A 16331-nucleotide genomic window follows, 5' to 3' on the forward strand; every position below is an offset into this window, starting at 1 on the left:
CAAGCTAAAAGGTCTTAATTCTAATTCTTTTAAATTGGGTCTGAAGCAATGTTGGCCACAGATCTAGACTCACTACAAGAAATGGCTCAGAGATAAAGATCCCAAGTACTCCCATGTTCCAAAATATATTAGCTTAGGACAGTCCCATTGGCTGGGCTTATTTATTTGAGCCAGTGAGAGAGAATACACTGCCGTTTACCTACATTTTGCATTGGAGTTTCTGTCAACAAGTAATCAAGGCTCTCCAGATGTTTCACTTGCTATAACAAAGCTACTGTCACAAACAATAACACACAGATGTTCCCTTTGAAAAGCAGATTAAAAATGTTTTTGTTAATGTTTTCAAATTATCTAATGAATTACAAAGAATATGGATGCAGAATTGGTTGCTGAAATATCTCCTTGAAACGGATTTTTAAAAAATTAATTAACTATAACCTCTTTGGGTAAGATTAATCAAACTTCAACAAATAAAGGAGAAAAAACAAACTTCATGTTTTTTGTCAAGTAGGATTCAAGTGGTTTGAGGGTGTGAAATTTGCTTTTCACAGAAGGATTTTATTTCTGTTTCATTTTCTTTTATTATCCCCTATTTCTCTTACTGTACTTCACATGGAGTCTATTTACTCTTGTGTTACTCTGAGTTTTTGTTTCTGAAATTTATTTTTTCTTTATCTGCTCATTCGCCCCTAAGTCCTGAAAGCTCTTTTCAGACCCTCCTTTTGGTTAGCCATAGCATTTCAGAGCTTTGTCATTTCTGATTCACACTGCTTTTGTAACTGAGCAGGACTCAATGGGGGTCTTCCTGGGACAGACCTCTCCCCTATATCCTCTGCTTTAGCTCCTCTCTGAAGTACTCAGATAATACATTAGTTATTGCTGTGTTGCTTAGTCACTAAGTCATGTCCAACTCTTTTTCGACCCCATGGACTATATCCTACCAGGCTCCTCTGTCCATGGGATTTTCCAGGCAAGAATACTGGAGTGAGCTGACATTTCCTCCCCCAGGGGGTCTTCCCAACCCAGGGATCGGATCCAACCCATGGCTCTGTGTTGACAGGGGTATTCTTTACCACGGAGTCACCTTGGCAGCCTGATTCATTAGTATCTGACGCTTATTCCCTGATTTTTCAGCTGCTAAAACTACCACCAAATGGAAGAAATTAACTACTTAATGATCGTGAGCACCTTGCCTTTAAAAATGTTTTGCTGAAACCCTTCGGGGACTTGCAATCAAAAGGGAAAATGATGGGAAAATCCATACATTTTGAGGTGTGGGGAAGTAATTCTGGCTTATACCTGGTTTAACTTAAACTTTACTGATCAAAGTAGCCTGTTTTATAGCCTTTTGAACATGCACTGTACATCTGCTTTTGGGTCTTGAGATGGGGAATGCATTTGAAAATCAAAATGGAGTAGCTGTGGTTCAGACATCCAAGGTAAAACTAGGTTGCCATTAAGGACATGATTTCTGGTATGTTCCTGTATTGTTGAGAACTCGAATTTTCTGAGTTGTGTCATACTTAGGACCCCACCAGCCATTCTCAAAGCAGTGTCTGATGGCAGATGGCAGCTGCAAGCTTATAACCTCAAAGTCTTCTCTTGTAACTCTTAAATTTTTAGACAATAAAATTGCTTCAGATCAGATGTTAGCAGAAAAAAGGAGACGTGTAGTGACAATCAGCTCCTGTTATGTATATGTTAATACCACATCAGAAGTTAAAATCAGCTTAGATAAAAGTAGACAACTGGCTCCCCAGCTACAAGTCTCCCCCAAACTGCCAGGTCCAGACTGGTTTTCAGACTTATTCTCCTGAAGTCTTCAGGAAATGATATCTATCTTGGTGTAAGGTCAGGCTACTCAAAATGGCTACTGTCTTGCTCTCTGTCCAACCCGTGCCCAACCAGTGCCTGCTTCACCTATACTAGACCCACACGACTGACGTTCCCACATACCTGTCCCAGACCCCAACTACTGACTGTTCTTATACTGGTTTTCCTGGTAACCGATGAGCCCACCTGAAGTCAATTACCCTATAACTGGTAATTTACCCTTCCCCCTGGGAGCAAAAACTGCCACCATGCCCTGCCCACCATCTGCTTCACATGGTGGGGTGTTGCTCCAGGATCTTGCCTCAGACATGTGAGCTCCCCCACCCATTAACCCACTGATGTCTCTGGTGCTGTCTCCAGGCCCTTTCTTCGGTCTTAAAACTGGGCAAGTACAGGATTTGTAGGCCTGTGGGATGCAGCCCAACACTTGTCTATTAAGTTTCAGTTGTCCCTCCTCCAGCTACTTCTAATTGGGTCGGCTGGCTCCAAAAGTGTGGACTAAGGGACTGAGATTTTAATTATATAAGACTTGGATCTAGGACCTGAAACTTGGAAATGTTTCCAATTCTGTCTCCATGTTACTGCACCAAACTTGGGTCCACTCACCTCCATGCAGTGAAGCCGATCTATTGATACCAGGTTGTGGTGAAGAAAAAGGAGCATTTATTGTAAAGGCGCCAATACTAGGAGACAAGCGGCTGGCCCTCTAAACCCCCAAATTCCCCAGAGGGTTTCAGCAAAACATTTTTAAAGGCCAGGTGAGGAGGGGTGTCCCATGGTATGTGATCAACTCATGCACAATTCTCTGATTGGTTGATGGTGATCTATCCTTAGGTTCCAGAAGGTCTGGGGGCTATTGCTCAGATCATCAAGCAGTTAATTTCTTCCATTTGGTGGTGGTTTTAGCATCTGAAAAACTCAGGAAATATGCATCAGATACTATTATCTAGGTACCTCAGATAGGAGCTAAAAACAGAGAATGTAGGGGAGGGGTCTGTTGGGGAAGGCCCCATAGGGTTCTGCTTGGTTACATCCGTTCCCCAAGTTGAGACAGGACTACACCCCATTTGAGCAGGGAGTAGCCAGAGGAGTTCTCTCCCCATCCCCTGAAAGATTTGGGGAAGGATGAAACAGGATTGGAGATTGAAACTGAGTTTCTCAGCCGAGTTTACAATGAACCTCTATCCAAAATATTATTCCCTTTCTTTATATATATATTTACTTATTTATGTCATTGGCTGCATCGGGACTTAGTTGCAGCACTTCACTGAATCTTCACTGAATCATGCAGGATCTTTTGTTGTGGCGCACAGGCTTAGTTACCCCCGAAGCATTGAACCTGTGTCCCCTACATTACAAGGCAGAATCTTAATCACTGGACCACCAGGGAATTCTCACATTACTCCCTTTCTTGTCCAACACCTGTTCTCCTCAAGATTGAGGGGTACAAAGTAAAGGGAGGAATTATAACTGAGCAGAACCCTACAGGCCCTTCCTAGGACAGATCCCCCACCCCCAACACACACACACACACACACATCTTCTTCTGTAGCTCCTCTCTGAAGTACCTGGGTAATAGTATCTGATGCATATTTCCTGAGTTTTTCAGAGGCTAATACCACCACCAAGTGAAACTAATTGACCAGTTGACGATCCTGAGCCGCTGGCACCCAGGCCTTCTGGCACCTAAGTGATCGCCATCAACCAATCAGAGAATTGTGCACCAACTAATCACTACCCTGGGACGCCCCACCGTCACCTGACCTTTGAAAATGCTTAGCTGAAACCTTCTGGAAGTTGCAGGTTTTTTGAGCACAAACCACTCAGTCTCCTGCTCCAAATTCTGACATTTTGGTTTGTTTGGCCTCACGGGGCGAAGGGCACAAGAACTTCCATTCAGTAACACTTTTCCATAGCTTTATCACTTTCTTTTAACCTCATTTTGTATTATTACCTGAAAGGTTTTGTATCATAATTTTCTGCTGTGCCTTCATTATCTGTTGGCATGTTATTTGATTCTTCTTTTTTCCTTTGTTTCTTTTTAAAAAATTATTATTATTATTTTGACTGCACTGGGTCTTTGTTGCTGCACACAGGCTTTCTCTAGTTGTGCAACGGGGCCGGGCTCCTCTCTGGTCGCGTGTGCGGGCTTCTCATTGTGATGGCTTCTTTTGTCGTGGAGCACAGACTCAAGGGCATGCTGGCTCAGTAGTTGAGTTGCGGGATCAGTCCCTGCAGCATGTGCAAATTTCCTGCACCAGGGATCAAACCCCTGTCCCCTGCCTTGGCAGATGGACTCTCATTCACTGGACCACCAGGGAAATTTGCCTCTTTTTCCTTATTATATTATTGGAAAAGGTTTGATCATAATCACTGGTCATGTTGAAGTAGATGGGTTTTCCTGTATGTTTAGGAGATGGGTGCTAAATAGGGAAGAGGCAAACCAGAGCTGCTTTTCTAGCTTCCCTGCTCGAGGGTTCCCTTTCTGCTTTGGCTCCAAAGCAGGGCTGGCTTCATGGGTACATGGCCTGTGTAGCCACACAGGGTCCTGCTCCAGGTATCATGTTCTCCTGTTACCATCTTGAAATTTTTAATCACTTGTGAACAAGGAGCTCTGGCTTTTCACTTTGCACTGTACTCTGTAAATTACATAACTGATCCTGCCACGGATTGTTAAAAACCATGGCCTTTCTGTAGCCACCTGCCCAGTTCAGAACCTGGCCAGTGTGTGAAAACTTTCTGTCTCCCATCAGTGTTTCTGGCTTGCTCAATTCAGATTCCACTCCCAACAAGCTTCTTTTGCAGAGAGAGTCTCAGTTCTTCTGGAAGGGAGATGTTATTGTGTATTTTTGAAGTTCTTGTTGGTTTAATTTACCTTAGTACCCTATGACATCCCTTAGTGGGTTCTTGTAGTTCTTTCTGGACTTACTTGCAAATGGAAACTATGATGTTTCTCAGTTGTTCTCAGATTTGCCTACTGAACATTCCACTCAAAGTGGAGTACTTCTTTTGGAAGGATTTGTTGACAATTTCTGTTTCCTGGGTCTGCTAAGATAATCAGAACGCCACTTTATCCTCCCTCTATTAAACTCGCACAGCTATTAAACCCATAGGGATCCTGCTGATGTCAGAGTTTGGACTCACTCACCCGTATTCTGGAACTCATGGGCGTACCAGTCACTTGCTTTCCTTGAAGATGTTGCCTGTGGACTGTTTCTTTTGCTATCCTAGTTGCTATGAGGTGACTTGGAGAGATTAAAAAACTATATTGCCATCATGATCTTGCCCCCAACTAGAAGCTTTGACAAGAATGTTTCAGTTTGATGTATTTATTACAGGATCATTAAGCATTAGGTAAGTACTACACCAAATTTCCAAGGACTGTTTTCTCGAACTGTCTTTATCCAGGCATATATTATCTAAGAGGCTGAAGTAAACAATAGGAAAAGTGGTGTTGGAGAAGACTCTTGAGAGTCCCTTGGACTGTAAGGAGATCAGCCCTGGGATTTCTTTGGAAGGAATGATGCTAAAGCTGAAACTCCAGTACTTTGGCCATCTCATGCGAAGAGTTGACTCATTGGAAAAGACTCTGATGCTGGGAGGGATTGCAGGCAGGAGGAGAAGGGGATGACAGAGGATGAGATGGCTGGATGGCATCACCGACTCGATGGACGTGAGTTTGAGTGAACTCTGGGAGTTGGTGATGGACAGGGAGCCCTGGCGTGCTGCAATTCATGGGGTCGCATAGAGTCAGACACAACTGAGCGACTGAACTGAACTGAACACCAAATTTCCAAGGACTGCTTTCTCGAACTGTCTTTATCCAGGCATATATTATCTAAGAGACTGAAGTAAACAATAGGAAAAGTAGTGTTATTGTAACTGGCAGGGCACATGTGCTCTCATTTATATACTGAACATTACAATTTTAAAATTTGGTTTAAAAAATAAAAACCTTCATTAAAGCTTCCATTTATGGGTCTTGTTAGCTGAGAACATAAATATGTCCATTACATTCTCCAGATCTGGCAAAGTAGTAAACCCTGGGGTAACTAAAGCAGATAAAAGTCACCCAATCAACACCTAGAAAAAGACACACCATTGTTTTAATTTTTTAATTGACATATAGTTGATTTATAATATCATGTAAGTTTCAGGTGCACAGTACAGCAATTCAATACACACACACATACATACATACATACATATATACACACATACATACATGGGCTTCCCTGGTGGCTCAGACAGAAAAGAATCTGCCTGCAATGCTGCAATGTGGGAGACCTGGGTTCAGTCCCTGTGTAGGGAAGATCCCCTGTAGGAGGGCATGGCAACCCATTCCAGTATTCTTGCCTAGAGAATCCTCATGGACAGAGGAGCCTGGCAGACTACAGTCCATGGCATCACAAAGAGTCAGACATGACTGAGCGACTAAGCACAACCCATATATACAGACACACACACTTTCAGATTCTTATCCCTTATAGGTTATAATATTGAGTATAGTTTCCAGTGCTATACAGTAGGACCTTGTTGGTTATCATATTAGTATCTATTAATCCCAGCCTACTAACATACCTCTCTCCACACCCCTTTCCCCTTTGGTAACCACAAGTTTGTGTTCTGTATCTGTGAGTCACTTTGTGTTTTAGAAATAAATTCATTTGTGTTTTTTCTTTTAGATTCCACATATAAGCAATATCATATGATGTTTGTCTTTCTCTGCCTATCTTCACTTAGTGATAATCTCTAGGTCCATCCATATAGCTTCAAATGGCATTATTTCATTCTTTTTTATGGCTGAGTAGTATTCCAGTGTGTGTATGTACCATATCATATTTATCCATTCATCTGTCAATGGGCATTTTGGTTGTTTCCATATCTCAGCTATTGTAAACAGTGCTGTAATGAACATGAGGTGCATGTATCTTTTCAAATTATGGTTTTCTCCAGAAACGTGCCCAGCAGGACACAGCACTGTTTTTTAAAAATTATATCACAAACAAAATGAGGCAGTAATACGAAATTTTCACTTAGTATATGCAATGATATTTTAGCAGAGTAGGACTATAAATAGGTACTTGATAGAAGTATTTAAAATCAGAATACATGATATCCCAACAGAGTCCTTCTTCAACCAAAATTGAACTGCCATTTATTCATTCACTGATAAATGTGAAATGTACCATGTGCCAGAGATGCTTAGATAAGAAGACAGAGCCCCTGCTTATTAGAAACCAGGCAGGTAGTCTGGTAAGTGCTCAGAAAATGTGATTGATGCTTTGTTCAGTTCAGTCGCTCAGTTGTGTCCGACTCTTTGTGACCCCATGGACTGCAGCATGCCAGGCTTCCTTGTCCATTACCAACTCTCGGAGCCTACTCAAAGTCATGTCCATCGCATCAGTGATGCCATCCAACCATCTCATCCTCTGTTGTCCCCTTCTCCTCCCACCTTCAATCTTTCCCAGCATCAGCCTCTTTTCAAATGAGTTGGTTCTTTGCATCAGGTGGCCAAAATATTGTCAGCTTCAACCTCAGTCCTTCCAATGAATATTCAGGACTGATTTCCTTTTTTTTTTTTTCCCTTTTCAGTCTGGATATCTTTATTTTTCTTTTTTTTTGTTTGTTTTTTTAATTTTATTTTATTTTTAAACTTTACATAATTGTATTAGTTTTGCCAAACATCAAAATGAATCCGCCACAGGTATACATGTGTTCCCCATCCTGAACCCTCCTCCCTCCTCCCTCCCCATTCCATCCCTCTGGGTCGTCCCAGTGCACCAGCCCCAAGCATCCAGTATCATGCACTGAACCTGGACTGGCAACTCATTTCATACATGATATTTTACATGTTTCAATGCCATTCTCCCAAATCTTCCTGCCCTCTCCCTCTCCCACAGAGTCCATAAGACTGTTCTATACATCAGTGTCTCTTTTGCTGTCTTGTACACAGGGTTATTGTTACCATCTTTCTAAATTCCATATATATGTGTTAGTATACTGTATTGGTGTTTTTCTTTCTGGCTTACTTCACTCTGTATAATAGGCTCCAGTTTCATCCACCTCATTAGAACTGATTCAAATGTATTCTTTTTAATGGCTGAGTAATACTCCTTTGTGTATATGTACCACAGCTTTCTTATCCATTCATCTGCTGATGGACATCTAGGTTGCTTCCATGTCCTGGCTATTATAAACAGTGCTGCGATGATTTCCTTTTGAATGGACTGGTTGGATCTCCTTGCAGTTCAAAAGACTCTCAAGAGTCTTCTCCAACACCACAATTCAAAAGCATCAATTCTCCGGCACTCAGCTTTGTTTATAGTCCAACTCTCACATCTGTACATGACTGCTGGAAAAACCATAGCTTTGACTAGATGGACCTTTGTTGGTAAAGTAACGTCTCTGCTTTTTAATATGCTGTCTAGGTTGGTCATAGCTTTTCTTCCAAGAAGCAAGCGTCTTTTAATTTCATGGCTGCAGTCACCATCTGCAGTGATTTTGGAGCCCTCAAAAATAAAGTTTCTCACTGTTTCCACTGTTTCCCCATCTATTTGCCATGCAGGGATGAGACTGGATTTTAGTTTTCTGAATGTTGAGTTTTAAGCCAACTTTTTCACTCTCCTCTTTCACTTTCATGAAGAGGCTCTTTAGTTCTTTGCTTTCTGCCATAAGGGTAGTGGCACCTGTGTATCTGAGGTTATTGATATTTCTCCTGGCAATCTTGATTCCAGCTTGTGCTTCATCCAGCCCGACATTTCGCATAATTTACTCTGCATGTAAGTTAAATAAGCAGGGTGACAATATACAGCCTTGATGTACTCCTTTCCCAATTTGGAACCAGTCTGTTGCTCAATCAGGGACCAAAAGAAGGAAAGCTGTATTAGTTTGGGAGGTCAGAGAGGGCTCGGGTCCACACTCTGACTTTGGTTCCTCCTATTTTCTAAACTCAAGCTGCCCTCCAAGCTGAACTAAATCACTCTCTTCATCAAGTCTTAGTGATTCTACTTACTAGTTAAGCCTTACCTCCTCAACACCATTTTATAGTGACATTGCCCTTTCTTTGAATTCTGAAGTCCACAACACACAGTTTCACTTGTCTATATATGATTGTAGAACCAGTCTACAGTTGTTTTGAGTGTTTATTTGTATATTGCTTTTCTCCAGCTGAACTATAAGCATTTCCACAAGAAAAGACAATTGAAGATATAACTTCTATCTTCTCTAATATAGAATGGGATACTGGGCACACAATGGACATCTAATAAGTACTTGTTAAAAAGGGAAGAAATAAGTGAGTAAATGAAGTTAGAGAGTTCAATTGCTGCAAACTAAAAAGTAAGGTTTGTTTATGTTCAATTAAGTTTAGTTTGCTACCTAAAATTTGATTAAATTGTTCCCACATATTTCCAAATGTGGGAGAGTGGAATTGCTTCTGAGATTTAAATGATACAATGATATTGGCCCACAGTGGTTTTCTTTTGCAAGGTACATAAGGATTCTGGTACTGATAAAAAATGTACCTTCAAGTGAGTTAAATTCCTACCTCAGAATATACAGCTTGTAGAGCATATAGCAAAATTGTGAAGTAGGAAGAATATAAGCCTTGGAAGAAGGGGCTGCTGCTGCTGCTAAGTCGCTTCAGTCGTGTCTGACTCTGTGCGACCCCATAGACAGCAGCCCACCAGGCTCCCCCGTCCCTGGGATTCTCCAGGCAAGAACACTGGAGTGGGTTGCCATTTTCTTCCCCAATGCATGAAAGTGAAAAGTGAAAGTGAAGTCACTCAGTTGTGTCCGACTCCTAGCGATCCCATGGACTGCAGCCTACCAGGCTCCTCTGTCCATGGGATTTTCCAGGCAAGAGTACTGGAGTGGGGTACCATTTCCTTCTCTGGGAAGAAGGGGCACCTAGAATCAAATGCTGAGATGTCATTTACCAACTAGGTGGTGTTAGAGAAGTTAATGAGCATCACTCAATCTGCCTCATGTCTTTATATGTATTTTGTGTACAATTACAGGTTTGCATTCTTTTTATGTTCTCAATTCAGCTCAATATAATAGGTTTTCAAGTCTCAACATTGTGTATTAATTGATACTATTATACAAGCTTTGCGTTGATGTTCTAAAATTGTGTTAGGGCCCCCAAAGTTTCTATAGTTATGGGAGAGATCTAGAGAATGTCTTTAGCTTCCTGTCACATAGACGAGATCTTTCCTCCCAAGCCCCCATCACGTACCATTAGAATATTGTTTGAAAATTGTAACATCTGAAACTTTTTAAAAAACATGGTCCTAATTCTTAAACTTGTCATACATGCAAAGCAGTAATTATAGGCTTCAGAACTGTAGAATTTTGTTCTGAGTTTGATGTAAAAAGGAACAGAAGCGTCTTTCTACCATATCAGTACAGCAACTCATCCTATGATAAAGAAAGAGGTCAAATTCAATTCATTATTTGCTTGTCATCATTCTGCCAATACGGGTTCTCTTAGGCCATCAATTTAACAGGTCTAATATCAAGAGAGTATTTAATAAAGGAATCAGTTTCTCTTTTCCAGCTATTTTCTTCTTAGACTACAAAGCTAATGAGGCTGTTTAAATATGTTGACAAGAAAGAAAAAATATTTTTAAGAACTCTTATTTTTGTCTTCTATCCTCCATTTCATCCTGCTACCAAAACTTTCAGTTAAGGTCAAACTGAGAGCTCACAAATTTCATTCATAGATATGTAGAACAAATGTTTCCAACACTACCCTTCTGATGAACAGCTGAAAAACACAATGAAAATAGCAACACATGGATGGTGAATCATACGAGACAGTATCTCGAGCAAACAGGAAAAAATAACCTTTCTTTTTAGAAAGCTTTCCATCTGTTCTCCAAAGACATGTGCATTTTGTGTATGTACACACGCATGTGTGAACAAACACTAAATAAGTCAAATGGTAGATGATGTAAGATAGTGTAATGATTGCTATATCAATTTTTGCCTGGTAGTGAGATACTATTTGACATATTAATTTATTTATTATATTTATTTTTTGGTTACACTGGGTCTTCCCTGCTGCTTGTGGTCTTTCTCTAGGTGTGGCGAATGGGGGCTACCCGTCATTGTGGTGCATGGGCTTCTCATTGTGGTGGCTTATCTTGTTGTGAAGCATGGGCTCTAGGGTGCTCAGGCTTCAGGAGTTCTGGCACGTGGGCTCAGTAGTTGTGGGGCATGGACTTACTTGCTCTGCAGCATGTGGAATCTTCCTAGAGCAGGGATCAAACCTCCTGTCTCCTGCACTGGCAGGCAGGTTCTCAACCACTGGACCACCATGGAAAGTCCTATTTGACATTTCTGAGACCTTTTAAAAATACTTTAGAGAGATTTTTTATAATTAAGTATGTAGTCAATTTTTGTAAGCAGTCTCCAGTGTTTGAGAAAAATATCTATTCACAAACTGTCGCGTTTGGTTCTACAAAATCCATTAGCTCAAGCTTGTTAATTGTGTTGTTTGACTCTTCCATACACTTAAGTTTTCCTCTTCTTAACCTATATTTCTCTGAATGAGGTGTGTTAAAATTCCCCACTAATTGAATAGTTTTAGAATTTTTTAAATTTAAAAAATACTTTTAAAATTATCTATGCAGTATTGGCTTTTTTTTTTTTGCTTTATATATTTGAAAGATCTGTTAGATGCATTCCGATTCATGACTGTTTTATATATATATATGTATTTCCTTTTTAATACTATGTAACAAGTTACTTTATCCCAAATAATGCCTTTTTGACTTGAGGATTATTTCATTTGACATGCATATTGTGGATATCTCATTTCTTTCTGTTCTTGAGTTGGCCTATTTTCTTCTTCTCTTTTGTCATCATATTTAAAGAATTTTTATTGATTAAAAAAAATCTAAGGTGATGCACACCCTGGACACCATGGGCTTGGCTGAGAACCAGGGCCCCAGGTGGAGGAGATGCAGGATGTTGACAGCTGCAGGATGTCCACGACCAGCATCTATTTCCGCATGATCAGACAATTACTCAGCAAAGGTCCTGTTTCAGTGACCAAGAGCCCCTTGACTCTGCCTTGTCAGGAGGAGCTGGTGGGGGCTCTGATGAATCTCAGTAAGGTCTTCTGCTTGGTCCCTGGAAGATTGTCCATCTGCAGCTCTGCATGGAAATAAATAGTGACAGTTGCTGAAGTCCTGAGTGACTGTCCCCACCTGAGTACTTTGATGCATCATTACTAGTAGGTATTCCTGCATGTGTGTGTGAAGTCACTTCTGTTGTGTCCAGCTCTTTGTGACCCTATGGACTGTAGCTCTCCAAGCTCCTCTGTGCATGGATTTCTCCAAGCAAGAATACTGGAGTGGGTTGTCATTTCCTTCTCCAGGAGATCTTCCCCACCCAAGGATCTAACCTGCATCTCTTAAGTCTTATGCTTTAGTGGGTAGGTTCTTTACCACTAGCGCCACCTGGGAAGCCCCAGTTGGTATTCTTAGAAAAGCCAAGTGTAAAAATGTTGGCCAGTCCTTGCAGGAGAAGTTGGACAAAATGAGTTGAATCTTCCAGCCAAGGGACAGAAAACTACTCATATCACCCCTCATGTCACCCTCCTGGCATCTTTAGTAGAAGGTGAGGCTGTTCGTTTGGCCTAGGACTTTGCCTGTGTCTGCAAAGCAGAATTTCCTAGTAAATACGTGGCTGAGTATTTAGCCAGACCTCATCTCGGAGGACTGGAGAAGGCAATGGCACCCCACTCTAGTACTCTTGCCTGGAAGATCCCATGGACAGAGGAGCCTGGTAGGCTGCAGTCCATGGGATTGCTAGGAGTCGGACATGACTGAGCGACTTCACTTTCACTTTTCACTTTCATGCATTGGAGAAGGAAATGGCAACCCACTCCAGTGTTCTTGCCTGGAGAATCCCAGGGACAGGGGAGCCTGGTGGGCTGCCGTCTATGGGGTCGCACAGAGTCGGACACGACTGAAGCGACTTAGCAGCAGCAGCATCTCGTAAGACAACATGTGATGGCAGCTAGGAAGAATATGCTGCTGGCTGCATATCAAGTGTGCAAAGGATTCACAGACCTTCTCAATCAAGACTGAACTCCCAATGGGAACAACCAGCCCACTCCATTCCTAGAGACCAACATCCAGAGCTGCTTGTCTCATTTCAGCCTGATTACCCATGGACTTGGCAACCAGGCCATCTGTGCTGCTGTGTCTACCCTGCAGAACTACATAAAAGAAGCCCTGAGAGTCATGGACCATCCTGGAGACCACAGTCCAGCCAATTCTAGCAAAACCCTAGAGAAGATGGAGAAGTACAAGAAGTAAAATGGTGGTGAACCAAGGGCCAAAGAGTCTAGAAGGAAAAGGACTCCCAAACCATCTCTACCAGGGCAGACTGGCACCTTGCTTGCCTGGGGGACAGAGTTGTTACCCACCTTCCTATGAAAAAGGCCTCAGTTGATTTCCAGGTCTTCACATGCCCACCTGGATTCCTTAGTAATTAAGGAGTGCTGAAGTGTCTCCATAACTCTGTGGATGAGATGTCAGAAGGTGATAAGTGCTGGTTCTTTGCCCGTTAAGCTTATGTTTTGTTTTTGTGGAACTCCATTCTTCCTTTCTCTGAAAGTGGTGGTACAAGTTTTAGAACCTTTTAAATAAATTCCCCAGGCTAGCAAAAACCCACACACACTCAGCTGTTGAAATATCAAATGATATGATTCAGATCAACAATAACTTTCAGTGTTAAGGTAAAAGTATATAGCTTCTTCAGTCTCATCTTACATACCATAGAAGGCAAGGATCCTATCCCCACATAACAAGTGGTTAATAGGTGGTATTTGACACACTTTAAACCCCTTGTTCAAAAGAGCCCTTTGGGTTTTATGAAACTTGTAGAAACAAAGCCTACTGATGATTTTATGTTTTCCTTAAAAAAAAAACTTTGAAAGTTAACTCTTCAAATAGGAGACTCTTTGAAATGACATTTTTTTTAAGGTACAGAAGCTTTATTCTGCATATTTATTTCACATCTTGGTGTTTCTAAGAAACTTGAAAAGGGAGGCATGAAGCATTGTTTTTTTGCTGTCTGTCATGCCCAAGTCCCAGAGGAGGCTCTGTGTTTTAAGAAACTGCATTGAATGTACAGATTTTATTTATGCATAATTTAATGGGGTCTGTAAATACGGGTGCACTTCTCATGATGTTTTGAGAAATGGGATTTGATTTTAATATTAATTTTTAAAGGTGACAGGGTAATCTAAGGTACATCTTTAGGTTTTATTTGTGTGTATATTCCTATTAAGGGTTAAGAGGATCTTGAGCTTTGTTCTTGACTCTGGAAGACCTATTTAATTGAAGCTTTTGGTTCACAAAGCAATAACTTTGTCTCATTTCTGTTGGGCTGAACCCAAAAATGTGTGTGTGGGTGAACAAGGAGTTTTAGAATTGAACTCCTTGCCTCTCAGTGTTCCCTAAATAATTGTTGAATATATGAAACCTGTGTAATAAAAAGTATTCTCAATAGAAAAAATCTGAGGTGAGAAACTATAGCTGAGTTGAATAACTACATATATTTGTGATTACTAATATCTTTATTTCTAACATCTTTTTCATTTTCTGTGTATCATGCCTTCTCATGGTTTCTATTTTTCACTGATTTTTTAAAATTTCTTTTTTTTTCTCATTTGTAAGTTATCGTTCCATTTCTTTCTTTTAATGCAAACCTTTAAATGCTTAACATGCATACATGACCTAAAAAGTTAGTGTCTTTACCCTCTACCTGAACAAGAGAAGATCTGGGAACACAAACTCTAAGCAGAATCCTCCTATCTTCCATGTTTTTGTTGTCTAGTATTTAGCTGCCCCTTGTTTCTTAACCTCCATTGTTATTGTTTTATAGTTAATATTTCTTTAGATTTGAACTCCATGTTGAGCAATGACAACTCATATTACTCTTACATCCCAGTTCTTTATCTTGGGTTCAGTTTCCTTCTTATTGAAATATATCCTTTAGAGTTTTTTCAGCAAAGTTCTATGCATGTCAACTCTCTCATTCTTTGTTTTTCTAAAATTATCTTTGTTTTGACTCAGTCTTGAATGAACTCTGACAATAGAATTGAAGTTAACAGTTGAAGATAGTATTCAGTTATCTTTTGACATTATTGTTAAGTCTCAGTCTAATTTTTGTTCTTTGGTCTTTTTTCCTGTTTTACCATATTTTTGGTATTTTGCAGTTTCACTGTGTTGACCTCTACCCCATTCTCTCTAATCTCTCCTATTGGAATCTTATTAAATGTGTATTGTACCTTCTTATTCTTGCCTCCATGTTTCTTAGGGGTTTTTTGGCTATATTTTCCAACTCTTCATTTCTTTTTGCTGGACTACAAGTAATTTTCACAGGTTTGTTTTCAGCTGTCTTTAACATAGACATTAAATTTCAATTTTGATTATTCTTTTTCAAATAACTCTCTTCAGATACTATTTTTTCATGTTTTTCATTATTGTTTTAACTCCTATTTTAAAACGTCTCACTTTAAAGTCTCCTTTTATATATAGCTTAAAAGTCAATGCATTACTCCCTCAATAATAACTTCATTAAGTAGTTTGCTATGTATCCTTCTAGTGTTTCTTTATACAAATATAAGGATTTTTAAATGTGTATTGATTTTTCTCCCTTGTTTACCATAAGGCAACTTTATATACTATATTAACATTGGTCTGTTTTGCTTTTTGTATGTAAAAACATGACCTTATTCCTTTATGCCTTTACGTAGCATTCCATTGTGTGGATATATCATGGTTAATTTAACCAATACCTTACACTTGGATTGTTTCTAGTTTTTTGTTGTTGTTGGTTTTTTTAACACTTAAAGATAAAACTGTAGTGAATGTCATTTTAAGAGCACTCAACTATATGGGATAGAGTCACAGAGTGGGATTGCTGGGTCAAAGCATAACTATAATGTAATTTTAATAGATATAACTCAATTGTTCTTCATACTGGTTAGAACATCTTGTGCCCCACCAAAAATCATCTAAGTGCCTTCCTGATTCTCCACAGTATCACTAGTAATGAAAGTGTTAATCCCTCAGTTGTGTCCGACTCTTTGCAACACCATGGACTGTAGCCCACCAGGCTCCTCTGTCCATGGGATTCCCTAGGCTAGAATACTGGAGTGGGTTCCTATTCCCTTCTCAAGGGGATATTCCTGATGCACGAATTAAACCCAGGTCTCCCACATTACAGGCAGATTCTTTACTGTCTGAGCCACCAGAGAAGCCATATCACTAGCAGAGTGTGTGTCAAATTTCTTTAATAATTAAACATTTTTAAATTTTATATCATAGTTGATTTAATAATGTTGTGTTAGTTTCAGGTGTATAGCAAAGTGATTCAGTTATACATATATATTCTTTACCACCCTGAATGTCTGAGCTCATCTGTAATCATTTTAACATACATCACATTATCTTTTTTAGATTATTAGAATG

The 16331-nt window shown here is 40.1% G+C and overlaps 1 pseudogene; it reads left to right on the forward strand.

The window, feature by feature from the left end:
• Positions 1-7023: 7023 nt before the first annotated feature.
• LOC129640160 (transcription factor AP-2 gamma-like) lies at positions 7024-13166 on the forward strand (annotated as a pseudogene).
• The last annotated feature ends 3165 nt before the right edge of the window (positions 13167-16331 follow it).

This window comes from Bubalus kerabau, chromosome X, assembly GCF_029407905.1.
Source record: "Bubalus kerabau isolate K-KA32 ecotype Philippines breed swamp buffalo chromosome X, PCC_UOA_SB_1v2, whole genome shotgun sequence".
Classification (NCBI taxonomy): domain Eukaryota; kingdom Metazoa; phylum Chordata; class Mammalia; order Artiodactyla; family Bovidae; genus Bubalus; species Bubalus kerabau.